The sequence below is a fragment of the Salmo trutta genome, chromosome 40 (assembly GCF_901001165.1).
Source record: "Salmo trutta chromosome 40, fSalTru1.1, whole genome shotgun sequence".
NCBI classification, from domain to species: Eukaryota; Metazoa; Chordata; class Actinopteri; order Salmoniformes; family Salmonidae; genus Salmo; species Salmo trutta.
This window is the reverse complement of record NC_042996.1, coordinates 19872349-19889165: the sequence shown is the minus strand read 5'-3', so window position 1 is coordinate 19889165 and position 16817 is coordinate 19872349. Positions and strand designations below refer to the sequence as shown.

At 44.2% G+C, this 16817-nt stretch overlaps 1 protein-coding gene across 2 annotated transcripts in view; it reads right to left on the bottom strand.

The window, feature by feature from the left end:
* LOC115180569 (putative adenosylhomocysteinase 3) overlaps nucleotides 1-16817 on the bottom strand; it is a 42836-nt gene that overhangs the window by 25364 nt on the left and 655 nt on the right. The gene's annotated exons all lie outside the window — the stretch shown is intronic.

The window sequence follows — 16817 nt, the reverse complement described above, 5'->3', positions numbered from 1 at the left end:
TCTTGGAACAGACCGTCCAGGAGTCAGATACTTTGCTGTTTGCCGAGATAAAAAATAAAATAATTTAAAAAAACGTAATTTTTTTTTTTTTTTTTTTTTTTTAAATCAGGTCACTGACACATGGTGGTGGCAGCCTTCGACAGCACAAAGATTGAAGGTCCATTTTATGAATTCCGGTTCTAAATGCTTAACAAAAACAAATGGACTGGCGAAAGATCAGGGTCAGGGATATAAAATGGAGAAAAGATTAATGATGGTCAGAAAATCCTGATTGTTCAGGGGGAAAAAAAAAAGCACATCTCATGTGTCGACTGCAGCGGTGAGGTCTGACAGTAATGAACTTTATGACTCCAATTATAACAGACACACTCCACTTTGTGTCAACATCTCATGTTTCCGTCCGCCACGCCATATCACTGGCAAGACAGGGCAGGCACCAAACCAATCACTGGCTGGCAACATTTGTGACAGCGAGGTTAATGTTTGTCAGCAAACAGGAGAAACGGAGGAACAGGGCACCACAGACTACTCCATAGAGACCTGGTATTGAATAGCCTATTCAGCGATCCTGAAAAGACAACGTTCTAGAAACTAGTCTAGGCTGAACAGGACAAGAGCAGAGCACAGGCCACGTCAACAACTTAGTCTCCCGACCGGAGTCCTTTTTAGGAGTGTAGTTGAGGGAGAAACAAAGCTCCCCTCTGGGACCAGCTGGCCAGGGTGACAGGGCAGAGAACACCCACACACTGCCTGCTCCCCCTCCTCTCAGGGAGGGGAACACACTGCTTACCCCTTACAAGAGGAAGTTCTTAGAACGTGACACTGTTCTAACAATATGGATCTCCAACGGGTAATAAGAGCGGGGTAAGCAGCAACTATTCACAGACCGCTGAGTGGAGGAACACGTCCTACATTGAATTTTTTATTTTAGTCACAATAATAAGTTGAGGCTCAAGGATACTGCTTACCCAAAGTGCTTTGTGTTTCCACTTACGTCATTCCCTGGTGCTTACCTAAAAGCCGCAGCACTCCTTCGCGCTACAGGACCTTCAGAGCAATTGAAGAGGCTGTTCTTGGAGCTCGCCCACTAACACGGCCTCATATACACTCATTCACACAATCCTTTCCCTCATTCACACACTCCTTTCCCTCATTCACTTGCGTCCGCTAGCCACGTCTCGCCTAACACAACAGACGAGCGAGAGGCCAGGCACGCAGCAGTCTACCCATTTTATCCAGCATCCCCAGCCCTGCTGTCGCGGAACAGCACTCCATTAGAGGACGACTGGATCAAAACAGACCCAGATAATGCAGGACAATGTGCTCCCTGATTATACTGAGACGAGATACAAATGACAACAAAAAAAGGTACATGGTGTGCTATTTAGAGAGACTAAATGTGGGGCTGAGTGAACAGATTTGTTACCAACAGAAATATCAAAGCATAGTAGGCCTAGTTCTGAAAATAAATGTTTGGAGTGGAAAATCCTCACAAGAAAACAAGATATGCTTGCAGCTACAAAATGAAACAGTGCATCTTTTGATTGTCATTTGTACTTTATTTTACCTTTAAAATATGGTTCTCACTTCAAATAAATAATACATTGCTTACTACAATTGAAATTTGCAGGCCTAACACTATTTAGACTTTGGATTGGGGGGGTTGAATTGAAGGTTCAGGGAAGACCCAACCGAGTGTCTACTAGGGGCTAATTCTGGCGTTTGGGACAGCTGGTCAGGATGGTCTGGTTTTCTGCACTTATCAGCATATCAGACACCCACACAGTTAAGCATTCTATTTCTTCTGTGAGCAGGACAGACAGACACTGACTGGGACAGTGAGAAAAATAAAAGTTAACGTTGAAATCCGGACAGACAGCTACCATTTAGGGACAGCCAGCACGGCCAGGCAGGACCCAGGGTCGGAATCAGCGTGGGCTGGATTGCCCTGAGTATTCCTGGACACTAAAACCCCCTTTACCCTGAGAGAGCCGCCATCTTCTTCTCCCCACCCACTCCTCACAGATCCAATACAAGAAACCCACACAATGACCATGCCATACGACCCCAAATGGAAAAAGACCACACATTCACAAGATTGGAACAGAGACAAGTGTTATATTAACAGTATCTTTGGGGTCCTAAAATGGTGGGAGACTTCTCTGGCCTCCACACCATCGAACGTAGGGGGTTTGTCCACGGCTAGGCAGATGAGTATACGAGATGGATAAGCCGACAGTCTGGCACTGCAGCACCAGTACATTTAAGTTCACTCTGATTTCTGAAGGTCAGAGCTGCTCGAATCCTCCATGCCAATGTCAACTTGGTTTGCGCTGCTGCTTGGGCCGTGTGTGAGCAGAGCAGCACAGTTGGAAATGGGTGCCTGCAGTTTTGACCTCGAGGCCATTTTCAAAGCAGGACGATGAGTTAAAAGGCTTTTGTGTCCTTCCTCCGCATTTCATGACGTAGGTTCCGGGGGAAAATCACTGGCCACATTTCATCCATTCACCAAACTCTGAGCAATAATCCGTTGGATGAATGGTGGAAAACGAGAGATCCAACTGGATCATCCCCGTCAATGACAGATAAGAAGAGGGTAGTCTATGCACACTGAACCATGTGCACACACAGTGATGATGCAGAGAGAAATCTCCAAAAGAGGAGTGCTCCATCCAATCGCTGCTCGGAAGTGTCTCGCGCGCTCTTCCAATGGCTGCTGAGGAGGCTGGCTAGGAGTCAGAGAGGAGAGGAGAGTGCAGCGCCGCATGGCTGCCCTCGGGGGTGTGACGTAAGAAAAACAAAGCGGTGCCCAGCTGATTTATACTCACAGACAAGTGTTCCCATAAATAAGGACAATTAAGGCACACATTCAGAAATCCATCCGTTAGCACATAAAGCACAGAAAACTGCTCTATCACCAGCAGTTGGCTTCTCTTCACCCATTTCAACATGTAGCCATGAGAATGGACTCGGTGACACTGAAAATAAGCATCCAAGTCACTGTAAAACCAAGCAGGGAAAGCCAAGGCAGGGATTAAGCGTGGCTGCCTGCTACCTACCCGCACATTCAGGAGCAGATATATATTTGAGTCAGACTCGATCACTGCAAAAAGGGGGCTTTCCCCATAGCCGCACGCATATCGCCAACGCTCTACGCGGCAGCTGAAAAGTCTATCAATTGATAAGATAATACAAAACATCATGAGAACAATGTTCCAACTCAACTGTTGGAGGGTCTGTGTCACTTAGACAAAAGGTCACTGTCCCAATCCCTCAGGGTCGTTTCGAGAATCCAATCAGTCTAACCAAACATCCATTGACAGCGACACCACCAACCAATCTCAGTGACTATTGATAATGGGATCTAGTGCTCTTCAATAATTTCCCTGGTCAGAGAAACACAATCAATATACTAGATTGCCCCATTCCCCAAATCCCAGCCACACACTCATTGTTGCCTCTGCCTCCATTAGCTGAGTGTCTATAAATGCAGCAGGATTAATACTGCAGCAGTTCTGCCATTTATGTTTTTTTGTGAATAAAGCTTTAAAAGAACAATACTCGAGGTCTAGGGGTCAGTGACATTTGCAGAAAAAGTAACAGACGGCTAGGCCTGTATCTAGCCTAAACCTGAGTGATAGAAAACAACATATACAGACGGGGGAAATGTAGAGATTGGTTCTCCCACAACAAAGCAAGGGAGGGGGAGCTGGGGATTGTGGAATTATATGTCTGTAAGAAGTGTTCTGAAAATAGTTTTGTCTCAATGGAAATGTACAATTACATAAAAACACACTGAGGGCGGTTAAGTCATTTTTAGGGTCATGCTATTCGGAGTCTGCACGGTTTAACTGCGACCGTGGAAGGAATCCAACCACCTGTGAGCTCTGAAAAAAATGACTAAATGTCTGCTCACGCATTTGTCAGCCTGACCGTAACGTCCCTCGCAAAAGTCAGTGGTTGTGTAATCTGGGCCGAAAAAAAACCAGGCGGTGTCAGTGGCAGCAGGCGGTGTCAGAGGAAGGCCTTAAAAACTGCCGAAGAATCCAGCCACTGACTGTTCTCTCTGCTAGCGCGATATAAGTGGTACCGATGCACCAAGTCTGGAACCAACGGGACCCTGAACAGCTTGTACCCCCAAGCCATAAGACTGCTAAATAGTTAATACACCGATAATACACAGTTTGGTTATCTATCCTGTTGCCTAGTCACTTCACCCCTACCTAGGCTATATTTACATATCTACTTACATATCTACCTGCACATGGACTTGGACTTCAGTCTACACCGGTTGTTTATGAAGAAGGGGGACACCTAGTCTGTTGCACAACTGAATGCCTTCAACTGAATTGTGTCTTCCACATTTAACCCAACCCCTCTGAATCAAAGAGTTGCGGGGGGGGGGGGGGGGGGGGCTGCCTTAAAATCGCAGCTATGTCCCAGGGAGCATTTTTTGTTGGGGGTTAACTGCCTTGCTCAAGGGCAGAATGGCAGATTTTTTCCACCTTGCCGGCTCAGGATTCGAACCAGCGACCATTTGGTTACTGGCCCAATGCTCTTAACCGCTAGGCTACCTGCCACAACAGCTGTGAGGCGTCAGGATCCATGTGCAACAGAGGGTGCAGGTTGAAAGCAATGCAACAGAGCTGATTGTACAGTCAGGCTAATCCAGCTCATAGGAGTCCTCTACCCCTTCGCCACGGGAATGGTCTTTCCCAGTGCTGGATTAGCCTACCGCTGCTCGTGCCTTTTTAGCTCTGGCGGGGAGGAAACCGGGCAGACAGAACAGTGCTTTTTCCTTTGTGAGGGGGCCTTTTGTGATGCCACACTTTTTGAATACAATGCTGGCTCTTTGTACAGGGGCCTGGTGTCAGAGTCTGAACGGAATTCCTTCCCTGTGGGTAGGCCTTTGTCAGAGAGATGTACTGTCTGGGGTCTTTCCGATGAACACTCAGCACTCTGACTCCACCTAGCCCCGCTTCACTGGTTCTTCATCTTCCTAATATTCCTACTCTTCAACTTCATCATTCAAAATGTTTACCTTCAGCTAACGGTTAGCTAACGTATAACTGTCAGAATATTCTCAGAACACTTACCGAGGCTGTGGAAACCAGTTCTGACGACTTCAGAAGCTCCATCGGTTACATTTCTACCTGGGACGCTCTGAACGTTTCACCTGACGGAATACACCCCAGACGCCGACACAAGGCCACACATGCACCTGGTAGCTTTGTGAGAACGTGTGCCTGGCTGCAGCACAGAGATATCCCAGGTCAGATCAAGCTGTAACGCGCTCCAAATATCCTCTGTCCTTTTGTGTGTCCAGGACTAAATTTGGAGTAGCTAGCCTACATTTTTCACTTCCAAAGCTTATTTGTGTGAGAGAAAAATGACAAACACGTGAGCCGAGTTCATTCAGGGTCTGGAGTCTAGCAGAGAGATTATTATCTAGCCGTGGTGCGAACAGCCAATTTCCCTGGTAATAAATCACAACACCACAGATGAAGGCGACGGAAGGTGCAGTAGCACTCCAGTATTGTGCTGTAATTACATTGTAAGGGAGAGTGAATTAACACCTTTCCAGAACACAATGACTATCAACCCGCTGGAAGGGCGAGTCAGCAGAAACGTCTTTGTTCGGTTCGGTTCACGCTATTGTTTGCCTACAGCAGAACACTGAGGTAACGAGAGCGTGGGGTGATTTCAGGTGAACACAGCGTGAGTGAACGAGTGCGTGAGATAATGTTTTTCCAAGGCCATTAACAACCACTGCGATAATCAGTCGGAGACTCGAGTGCACGGATTGGGCACCATGCCAAAAACACACTCACATCCCTACTGAGTGTCCAAGGAGGGCTGAGAAAAACGAACGCTAGACATTCATATCGTTATGATATCTATTTTGGAAAATATATCTGCACTGGTGATCAAATGCGAGTTGTCCTACTGCGTGTGGCGGACAAAAGATAGTGTGTTGGTCGGAAACTGGTGCTTGCCAGTTCTTAACACAAACGGCAGAATAGAAAAGCCCTCGAGTGATTTCTTTCCTAGTGGTTTGACTGATGTACATAAATTAGTCCAGGATCTAGCTATTAAAATCAGATCCAATAACATTAGAGGATATGAAAACCAAGGCTTAAAAACAAATAGGTGTCCATGAATGCCGATGACTCAAGTTCTGTATTAAGTCCGCAAGCTAGATCCCTGCAATGTCTCATTGAAGATCTAGCTAACTTTTCTGGACTAGAACTTAATTATGATAAGTGTACAATATTATGCAGTGGATCTTTAAAAAAATACAACTTTTACATTACCCTGCAGTTTACCTATAAAATGTGCTGATGGTGAAGTAGACATGCTTGGTATTCATATCACAACATATATAAAATAAGCTCTGCACAATGAATTTCAATAGAAAACTTGTAAAAATAGACAAGATCCTGCAACCATGGAGAGGTAAATGTCTATTTATGGAAAAATTACCCTGATTAAATCCTTAGTCATTTCTCAGTTTACACACTTACTTATGGAGCTGCCTACTCCTGATGATTCGTTTTTCAAATCATATGAGCAAAAAATATTTTGCTTTAAGGAAGTCGGAAGTTTACATAAACTAGTTTTAATGACTCCAACCTAAGTGTTTCAACCACTCCACAAATTTCTTGTTAACAAACTATAGTTTTGGTAAGTCGGTTAGGACATCTACTTTGAGCATGACAACTAATTCTTCCAACAATTTTTTACAGACAGATTATTTCACTGTATCACAATTCCAGTGGGTCAGAAGTTTACATACACTAAGTTGACTGTGCCTTTAAACAGCTTGGAAGATTCCAGAAATGATGTCATGGCTTTAGAAGCTTCTGATAGGCTAATTGACATCATGTGAGTCAATTGGAGGTGTACCTGTGGATGTATTTCAAGGCCTACCTTCAAACTCAGTGCCTCTTTGCTTGACATCATGGGAAAATCAGCCAAGACCTCCAAAAAACATTCTGACCCCCACAAGTCTGGTTCATCCTTGGGAGCAATTTCCAAACGCCTGAAGGTACCACATTCATCTGTACAAACAATAGTATGTAAGTATAAACACCATGGGACCACGCAGCCCTCATACAGCTCAGGAAGGAGACGCGTTCTGTCTCCTAGAGATGAACGTACTTTGGGCGAAAAGTGCAAATCAATCCCAGAACAGCAGCAAAGGACCTTGTGAAGATGCTGGAAGAAACAGGTACAAAAGTACCTATATCCACAGTAAAACGAGTCCTATATCGACATAGCCTGAAAGGCCGCTCAGCAAGGAAGAAGCCACTGCTCCAAAACAGCCATAAAAAAAGCCAGACTACGGTTTGCAACTGCACATGGGGACAAAGATCGCACTTTTTGGAGTAATGTCCTCTGGTCTGATGAAACAAAAATAGAACTGTTTGGCCATAATGACCATCGTTATGTTTGGAGGAAAAAGGGGGAAGCTTGCAAGCCGAAGAACACCATCCCAACCGTGAAGCACGGGGGTGGCAGCATCATGTTGTGGGGGTGCTTTGCTGCAGGAGGGACTGGTGTACTTCACAAAACAGATGGCATCACGAGGAAGGAAAATTGTGTGGATATATTGAAGCAACATCTTAAGACATCAGTCAGGAAGTTAAAGCTGGGAAAGAAATAAAAGCTGAAATAAATCACTTTACTATTACTCTGACATTTCACATTCTTAAAATACAGTGGTGATCCTAACTGACCTAAAACGGAATTCTTACTAGGATTAAATGTCAGGAATTGTGAAACACTGAGATTAAATGTATTTATGCTAAGGTGTATGTAAAATTCCGACTTCAACTGTACATAATGAATATGAATTGGGTGGGTTGAGATTATTAAATATAAAAGCACTAAACATCTAAAAGGTTCACTTACTCAAAGGTTTTACTTGAACCCTAAATGGTTCTTCAGTAGATTACTAAGAAAACCTCATGCATTGTTTTAAAATGGAGATTGCCATGTCTCATTTCGAATGAATTGAAAATGCTACATGTCCCTTTTCCAAACAAGCATTGCAGAGCTGGCTACAATTTAAATTTCATCCCCCTGAAAATGTAATATTTGTTCTAACAATGATTATGGCTGAACTGAAATGTGCTGGTTGATAAAATACCTGTATTTATGGGAAAGATGTTTGAAAGGGGTATTCTGTTCTTAAATGATATTGTAAATTGGAATGGTAGAGTTGTGTCTTTCATGGAGTTTTCAGAATTGTACGGGAAGGTCGGCTCAATCCAAGAGCACAACCAATTGATTACAGCATTACCCGAAAAATAGAGGAGGCAGGTGGCAGCGAGAGGAGGTAGGGAACTGGTCTGTCTGCCCAATATAAAGGATCAAAACTGGCAGATTAATAAAAATAGCATAAATAGGAAAGTATACCAGTTTCATTTAAGGAGCAGGATGTTGACAACTGCCATACAGATTGCAAAATAGTTGGGAAGAGATTTTTAATGTAGCGATTCTATGGTTCAGGGTGTATGAGTTGATATATAAAATGACGCAAGATTCAGGACTTCATGCTTTTCAGCTAAAATGATTATATAGCATTCTTGCTACCAACAAAATGTTGACCCTAGAAATAGTACTGTTAGGAGATTGAGAGACCAGGTCAGTCAAATACTAATACTCTTAGTAAAAGTATTTATCTGTGGATTCTATTCGATAGATTGAAATTGTAAGTTAAACATCACAGCATAGTCGAAAGCTGTTCTAACAATCAGCCTTTTAAAATGATCAACTTAGATTAGCTAACACAACGTGCCATTGGAACACAGGAGGGATGGTTGTTGAGAATGGGCCTCTGTTCGCCTATCTAGATATTCCATAAAGAATCTGCCGTTTCCAGCCACAATAGTCATGTACAACACTAACAATGTCTACACTGTATTTCTGATCAATTTGATGTTATTTTTTTTTTTTTTAAATTGAATTTTTTTTTGCTTTTCTTTCAAAAACAAGGACGTTTCTAAGTGACCCCAAACTTCTGAGCGGTAGTGTTGCGTAGAAATCCAAAGAGGGTGGGCAGCAGAGATAGGTGGGATGGGCTGAGGGAAGCGGAGGGTTGGGATGTGGAATTAGAGACAAGTGAAGAGTGGAGTTGCTGTGCGGGAAATAGAATGATGGTCAAAGATAAGTCAAAATAAAACATGATAAAAAGTACGTTTGAATGACACTGAGGGGCAGCGTTTTTACAGCTAATGCCGGGTTTGCCTGAGGCTGATGCCGTGCAGGTGTTTGTACACATTCAAATACACACACACACACACACACACACACACACACACGTAATAGTGCCAGACATGCACTCAAACATATACAGTTGGCATTGCTGTTATGGTTTTAGTTGTCCTTGATGTCCTTTGTTTGCCGTTTTCTTCTGTCTTTTTTATTTTTTCTCTTTAGTTCATTTTCTTGGTTGTTGGTGCATTGGGGGGGGTGGGGAATGGAATTAATTGTATATTTATTTATTTTTTCTTCAACTGTGGGAGGGGTCTCAAATGGTTGAGGGACAGCTATTGGGGAACTGTGGGGTGGATTTTGGAGGGTTCAGGTTCACTTTGTTGGCCTGGTGGGAGATCTGTCAACGTGCCCTTGAGCAGGGCATTGACCCTGGATGCTTCTGTGTCGCTCTGAATGGGAGTCTGTTGTGGTGTAGTTGTTGAGCGGCTTCACTGCAAGTATAACTGTGTGTTTCGGATATTCAATCAATTCAAAAATAAAAACTTCCAGGAGCTCCAGTAGACCGGACTGGAGTGAGGCAGAAAGGCCCAGGCACAGAGGGATCTTTCCAGCTCAGAGGGCTGACGTGAGCACTACGCCAACAGATCTAGTCCCCATTCCCCACCATTCAGCTTCCTCCTCCAACCATCCTCCATGTTAATGAACACCGCATCACATGAACGGCTCTCCTTGAAGCCCCACTGGAGCGTGTCTTTCTCAACTGGGCCCTCTCTTGTTGACACAGGCCTCGATCTCTGGTTTCTGGGGGTGGCCCTGGCTAAAGACCTTTGCTGGATGTTCAAACTTATTCACAATCTTTAGCCAACAGTTAATGGCTAATGTGGGACCAAGCACAAGTGATTTTTCAATAACCCTTTTTCCACGAGAATGGCCAGGACAAGGACTGATTTATTGTGCAGAGACAAAGAGATAGACTTACTTATGCCTTCAATCCATCCTAGTGTATGACTTTACTGTCAAATGGACACCCCTGAGTAGGAGAGGCCCCTTCGTTGCGAAGTAACATCTTAACAGAAAGGTGAAAAAAAGACAGAAGCAGTCTCTCATGTGGCATGCCATGCGAGTCAGCTTCAAACTTCACACTATCGTGCTACCAAAGACAGTCTAGTATGACGGGCAGAAACAGCTTCTCCAATAGAAATCCCCAATCACGCTTGTAGGCGTTGTCATGGCAATGTTGGCTAGCTAAGGTAATGCACAGAAATCTAACAGTAGTCTTGCGACGAACTGCGTATGTGCAGGCCCTCAAATCAAAAGGCATTCCGGAATAAACAGCCTCCCCCTCAACAAGACAAAGGAGCTGATCGTGGACCACAGGAAACGGAGGGCCGAGCACGCCCCCATCCACATTGACGGGGCTGTAGTGGAGCAGGTCGAAAGCGTCCAAGTTTCTCGGTGTCTACATCACTAAGGAATTATCATGGTCCACACACACCAAAACAGTCGTGAAGACGCCATGACAACGACCTCTTCCCCCTCGGAAGGCTGAAAAGTTTTGGCATGAGCCCTCAGATACCGCTGCACCACTGAGAGCATCTTGATTGGCTGCATCACCGCTTGGTATGGCAACTGCTTGGCATCCGACTGCAAGGCGCTAAAGAAGGTAGCGCGTACGGCCCAGTACATCACTTGGGCTGAGCTTCCTGCCATCCAAGACCTCTTTTCTAGGCGGTGTCAGAGGAAGGACCCAAACAATTGTAAAAAATGCTCCAGCCACCCAAGTCATAGACTGTTCCCTCTGCTACCGCACGGCGAGTGGTACCGAAGTCTGGAACCAACAGGACAATGAACAGCTTCTATACCAAAGCCATAAGACTGCTAAATAGTTTGTTAAACAGTTAACCAATAGCTACTGAGACCCTTTTTGCACTACATCTTGAATCAAATTGTATTGGTTACATACACATAATTAGCAGATGTTAATGTGAGTGTAGCGAAATGCTTGTGCTTCTAGTTCCGACGGTGCAGTAATATCTAACAAGTAATCTAACAAATTCACAACAACTACCTTATACACACACACACACACAAGTGTAAATGAATGAATAAGAATATGTACATATCAATATATGGATGACCGATGGTCGAACGGCATAGGCAAGACGCAGTAGATGGTATAGAGTACACACTATGTGATCCTAACTGACCAATGACAGGGTCAGTTAGGATCACCATAATCATCACATATGCTGCTGTTACTGTTTATCTATCCTGTCACCTAGTCACTTTATCACTACCTAAATGTACAGTTGAAGTCGGAAGTTTACATACACCTTACGCAAGTACATTTAAACTAAGTTTTTTTTAGATCACCACTTCATTTTAAGAATGTGAAATATCAGAATAATAGTAGAGAGAATTATTTATTTCAGCTTTTACTTTCATCACATTCCCAGTGGGTCAGAAGTTTACATACACTCAATTAGTATTTGGTAGCATTGCCTTTAAATTGTTTAACTTGGGTCAAACGTGATGGGTAGCCTTCCACAAGCTTCCCACAATAAGTTGGGTGAATTTTGGCCCATTCCTCCTGACAGAGCTGGTGTAACCGAGGTCAGGTTTGTAGGCCTCCTTGCTCTCACACGCTTTTCAGTTCTTCCCGCAAATTTTCTAAGGGATTGATGTCAGAGCTTAGTGATGGCCACTCCAATAACCACAACTTTGGAAGTATGCTTGTGTCATTGTCCATTTGAAAGACCCATTTGCGGCCAAGCTTTAACTTCCTGACTGATGTCTTAAGATGTTGCTTCAATATATCCACACAATTTTTCTTCTTCACAATGCCATCTATTTTGTGAAATGCACCAGTCCCTCCTGCAGCAAAGCACCCCCACAACATGATGCTGCCACCCCAGTGCTTCACGGTTGGGATGGTGTTCTTCAGCTTGCAAGCGTCCCCCTTTTTCCTCCAAACATAATGGTCATTATGGTCAAACAGTTCTATTTTTGTTTCATCAGACCAGAGGACATTTCTCCAAAATGTACAATCTTTGTCCCCATGTGCAGTTGCAAACCGTAGTCTGGCTTTTTTATGGCCGTTTTGGAGCAGTGGCTTCTTCCTTGCTGGGTGGCCTTTCTGGTTATGTCGATATAGGACTCGTTAACTGTGGATATAGATACTTTTGTACCCGTTTCCTCCAGCATCTTCACAAATGTCCTTTGCTATTGTTCTGGGATTGATTTGCACTTTTCGCACCAAAGTACGTTCATCTCCAGGAGACAGAACGCGTCTCCTTCCTGAGCGGTATGACGGTTGCATGGTCCCATGGTGTTTATAATTGCATACTATTGTTTGTACAGATGAACGTGGTACCTTCAGGCGTTAGGAAATTGCTCCCAAGGATGAACCAGACTTGTGGAGGTCTACAATGTTTTGTCTGAGGTCTTGGCTGACTTCTTTTGATTTTCCCATGATGTCAAGCAAATAGGCACTGAGTTTGAAGGTAGACCTTGAAATACATTCACAGGTACACCTCCAATTGACTCAAATGATGTCAATTAGCCTATCAGAAGCTTCTAAAGCCATGACATTTCTGGAATTTTCCAAGCTGTTTAAAGGCACAGTCAACTTAGTATATGTAAACTTCTGACCCACTGGGATTGTGATACAGTGAATTATAAGTGAAATAATATGTCTGTAAACAATTGTTGGAAAAATTACTTGTGTCATGCAGAAAGTAGATGTCCTAACCGACTTGCCAAAACTATAGTTTGTTAACTATGTGTGGAGTGGTTGAAAAATGAGTTTTAATGACTCCAACCTAAGAGTATGTAAACCTCAGACTTCAACTGTACATGTCTACTTCAAATACCTTGTACCCCTGCACAGCGACTCAGTACTGGTACCCTGTGTATACAGCCAAGTTATCGTTCATTTATCCTTGGGTTATTATTTTTCTAGTTCTTTCTGCATTGTTGGGAAGAGCCTGTACGTAAGCATTTCACTGTTATTCTAAACCTGTTGTTTACAAAGCATGTGACAAATCAAATTTTAAGTTGTTTTTGACGAAAATGTAAATGTCAGTGTCACTTTAACGAGGTTGGAGTAATAACATGCTCAACTCCTTGGCTTGAGTCTAGGTTGTGCCTTTAGATTGAGAAAATGAACTACTAAAAAGGAAGAATTTCACACTTCTCTCATTGACTTCTTGCTTGGCGAGCGTTCCCAGAAGTCTCGCGATGTTGCGCCTCTGGGTTTAGAAACTCTGTGGTGCTACATTCTCCCCATCACAGGGCCCAGCTCTCAGGTGATATTCTCAGCAGCGTCACGCTAGGGAATGAAGTCTTCATGGACCCAGAGTAGAACACAGTGGCTGATTGAACACAGAGATCAATGGATCTCCTAGTCCTTGAGCAAGGAGAAAAACAAGAGCCAGGCCTTCCCATATTACAGCTAAAATAGGCTACAGTACAAATGGTATATAGACCCAGAGTCCTGCTTTATTGTAGGCTACATTTGGGAATAGTGGTCAAATAACTGGGCAACGTCAAAAAACTAATTGAAGTACTGTAGCCTGCTAGCCTTTTATGTAAGCATAATAAAGCATCGGCCAAGATATCTGCATTTTTATGACACAGGAGTGTTTACCCTGTCGGTCGCTGCCCTTTCAAGGTCATTGTGATAATCCTCATTCTGGCTGTTCCTCCTGAATCACTGGCTACATCATTGGAGCAGGCTGGGCTCTTCTCAGAGGGACCAGGCACTCAGGCTGTTAATCTGATGGAAGCGACGCTGGTGTCATAGAGCCTGTCTCAGATGAGGAAGGATCCCTGGGGCGGCTGCCAATGACCAGCACTGTCGGGGGCCATGTCACGGCAGCCATGACCAAAACTCATCTTCCTGACAGCAGAGGATAGATGAGCAAAAAGAGCAGGGAAAACACACTTCCCCGTGTATTTATTTGAATTGCTAGGTAGAGACCGTATTATGTTTCCTTCTCCTACACTTTGGAACAGCAAGAAGTAGTAGGCTACAGGTCGTAATCCACAGGGCTAGAGAGAATCCTCTCCACTCCAACTCTCCCAGAGTAAGGCCCATGCCCCTTTGGACGTTCCAGCTTCAGAGGGTCAAAGGGCTTGACCTAGATCAATACCGAACCTCGGGTAATCAGGTTCCTGAGCCAAGAGACTTATCAGAACATGTCTCCAAGACATTAGACTTTCCTTGTTAACAGTGTTCAACACAATTCAAGGTACCAACTGCCCATAAACCAGGACGTCTTGCAATGAGTTTTCTTTACGAACTCGAACGGAACTATTTTCTATACAGATCTGTCTGCAAGCCATTTAACCTACAGGTCTTGCCCAGCCCACAGTAAGCTAGTGACACCTGCTAGGACCTCCATTTTAATGAATATATCTTATGATGCTGGGGGACCTTTTCCTTGGGTCAAAGAGTAGGGCAGCGGATGACCAGGGAGATTGTCCATGTAACCCTTGGCAGTCGTCAGCACCTACCAGTGGCAGTCATCAGCATCTGTAACTGGGCACTGCTTATGTGTGTGTGGCGGCGAGGATGGGTACATTCATTAGCAGCCGTCTTAGCCACACATGGCGCCAAAACCTGAAACCTACCGCTGCTAATCCGTTCTTCCTGGCAGGGGCAGCGTATATTTCCCCGCTCCTTCCAGAAACATCATGATAGGATGGCAGAGTCCGTCGGTGGGGGGGTTACGCGAATCACTCAGCCGGTCCGAAGGCTAACATCTGCCCACCTGGAGTGGGAGGCAAGCCGCTTAATCCCTCATGTGGTGACATGGTAAGGCATGGATTAGAACCAGCCGTCCATGCCACACACCATCAGCTCTACTGCTGCTCTCCATCTCACTGCCCTTTGCACTGAGGGATTCAACAGCCTATATACACATAATGCATAGGCCTAAAACTTTGCATGCACGTTCCTGTTTCAATGCATGGCTACTTAGATGATTGTGAAGCGATAGGACACAAAACAAGTTTATTGGCCGGTATAAATATGTTTTCACCTTCAGAAAATGATTGTGATGTTCAAAATGCAGTCTAAGTAGCTCACTTCATGTATAAAACAGAACAGGGAATCTGTGCCATGGCGGATGGTACTAAATCTTCACATAAAGGTATTGCCGGTGGTCCGTTTGAGGACAAGTCACCACAACGAGCCAGATGCCATGCAGCAGCAGCCTCCTCTCCCTGCTGCTCATAGGGTTCCTGGTCCTTCTCTTATCGGACACGCAGGGCTGATGGACCATCTGTCATAAGCCAGTCCACTTTCACTCCCTCTCTCGCTGTGTGACCGCTATATTTCAGTCCTGTGTTCATAGTCACTGGCTTGGTGGCAGAATAGTGGGAGGGTGTTTTGTCAGATCGGTTGCCTATTTGGGGACAAGGAATTACATCATTGGTATAAACCAATCTATGTTTCAGGGAGGGTCTGCACAAACTTGGACACAAAAAAAAAGTATGCATTTGCTGTAATGTTGTATACACAGTTATGACCCTACTTTATATCCTGAAGAGAGCACAATTGAATTGCCGCCTGCAAATTAACTGCCTTACACAACATTGATTTGAACACCTTTGATTAATAGCTTTATGACAGTGAGCACGGGCCATAAATCCTTAACCATTTATCATGAGATTTCTTAGGCCTAGTCGACACCGGTCTTTTCAAGGAACTACTTATCAGAGAAGTTTTACTTTCCCTTGAACCTTGATCCCATTATTCTCTTCAGATCAGAACTTTCCATGACGCCGACGAGATAAGATTAATTGACTAGTGAGCTGAGAGCTTTGCCATCCCCGTTCTGAGGAAGAGGTGTTGAGACTGGAAACACACACAGGCCTAAATCTTCTGGTGATGTATAGCCACAGGAGAGCCTAGCAGAGTAAGCCTGAATGATGGAAACTAGTCTGTGTGATCCATTGCCAGGCTGAACGAGACAAGAAATAGGTGACAAAGGAGTGACAGACCAGTCAGAGGAGTCTGCTACTGTTGTGGTGAGGTTAAACTGGAGCGGTGGCAAAAATAGTCATTGATAAAGTGATGTAGCCTAGCTACCCTTCAAAGCGGCTTCTTTCCTGATCACACACACCATTGCTGTGCTCTACAGCTGAGAACCCAATGCAAATTCAGATCTCACAACAACAACATTTAAATCACTTCTTACAACAGTCTTGGTTGAATGCATTTTGACTACCATGACCACGATTTGACTAATGCTATTTTAGTTGTATTGTCATGGTCGTAAATGTGTGTCAAATGTCCATTCGCTACAATACGGTTACAAAACCAACATTTTGATGAACATGTGTGGACATCACATTATTACGTTGTCAGGACAAAAGTGTGATATCGGCGCGAGTGAGTCTTGAAACGCTTTATTAACAAAACCCATCACCAGGTAGAATGCAGATGCCGTTCAACTTCAATCAAGACCAGCTACTTTGTTCACAACGTACACGTTGTTGTCCCAACATTGGCGTCTCACAGCGCCACGACAGCGCAGTAAGTTGGGTAAGCTAGTGGGTAAGTTTAGACAGCAATATGTAGGGTCTGT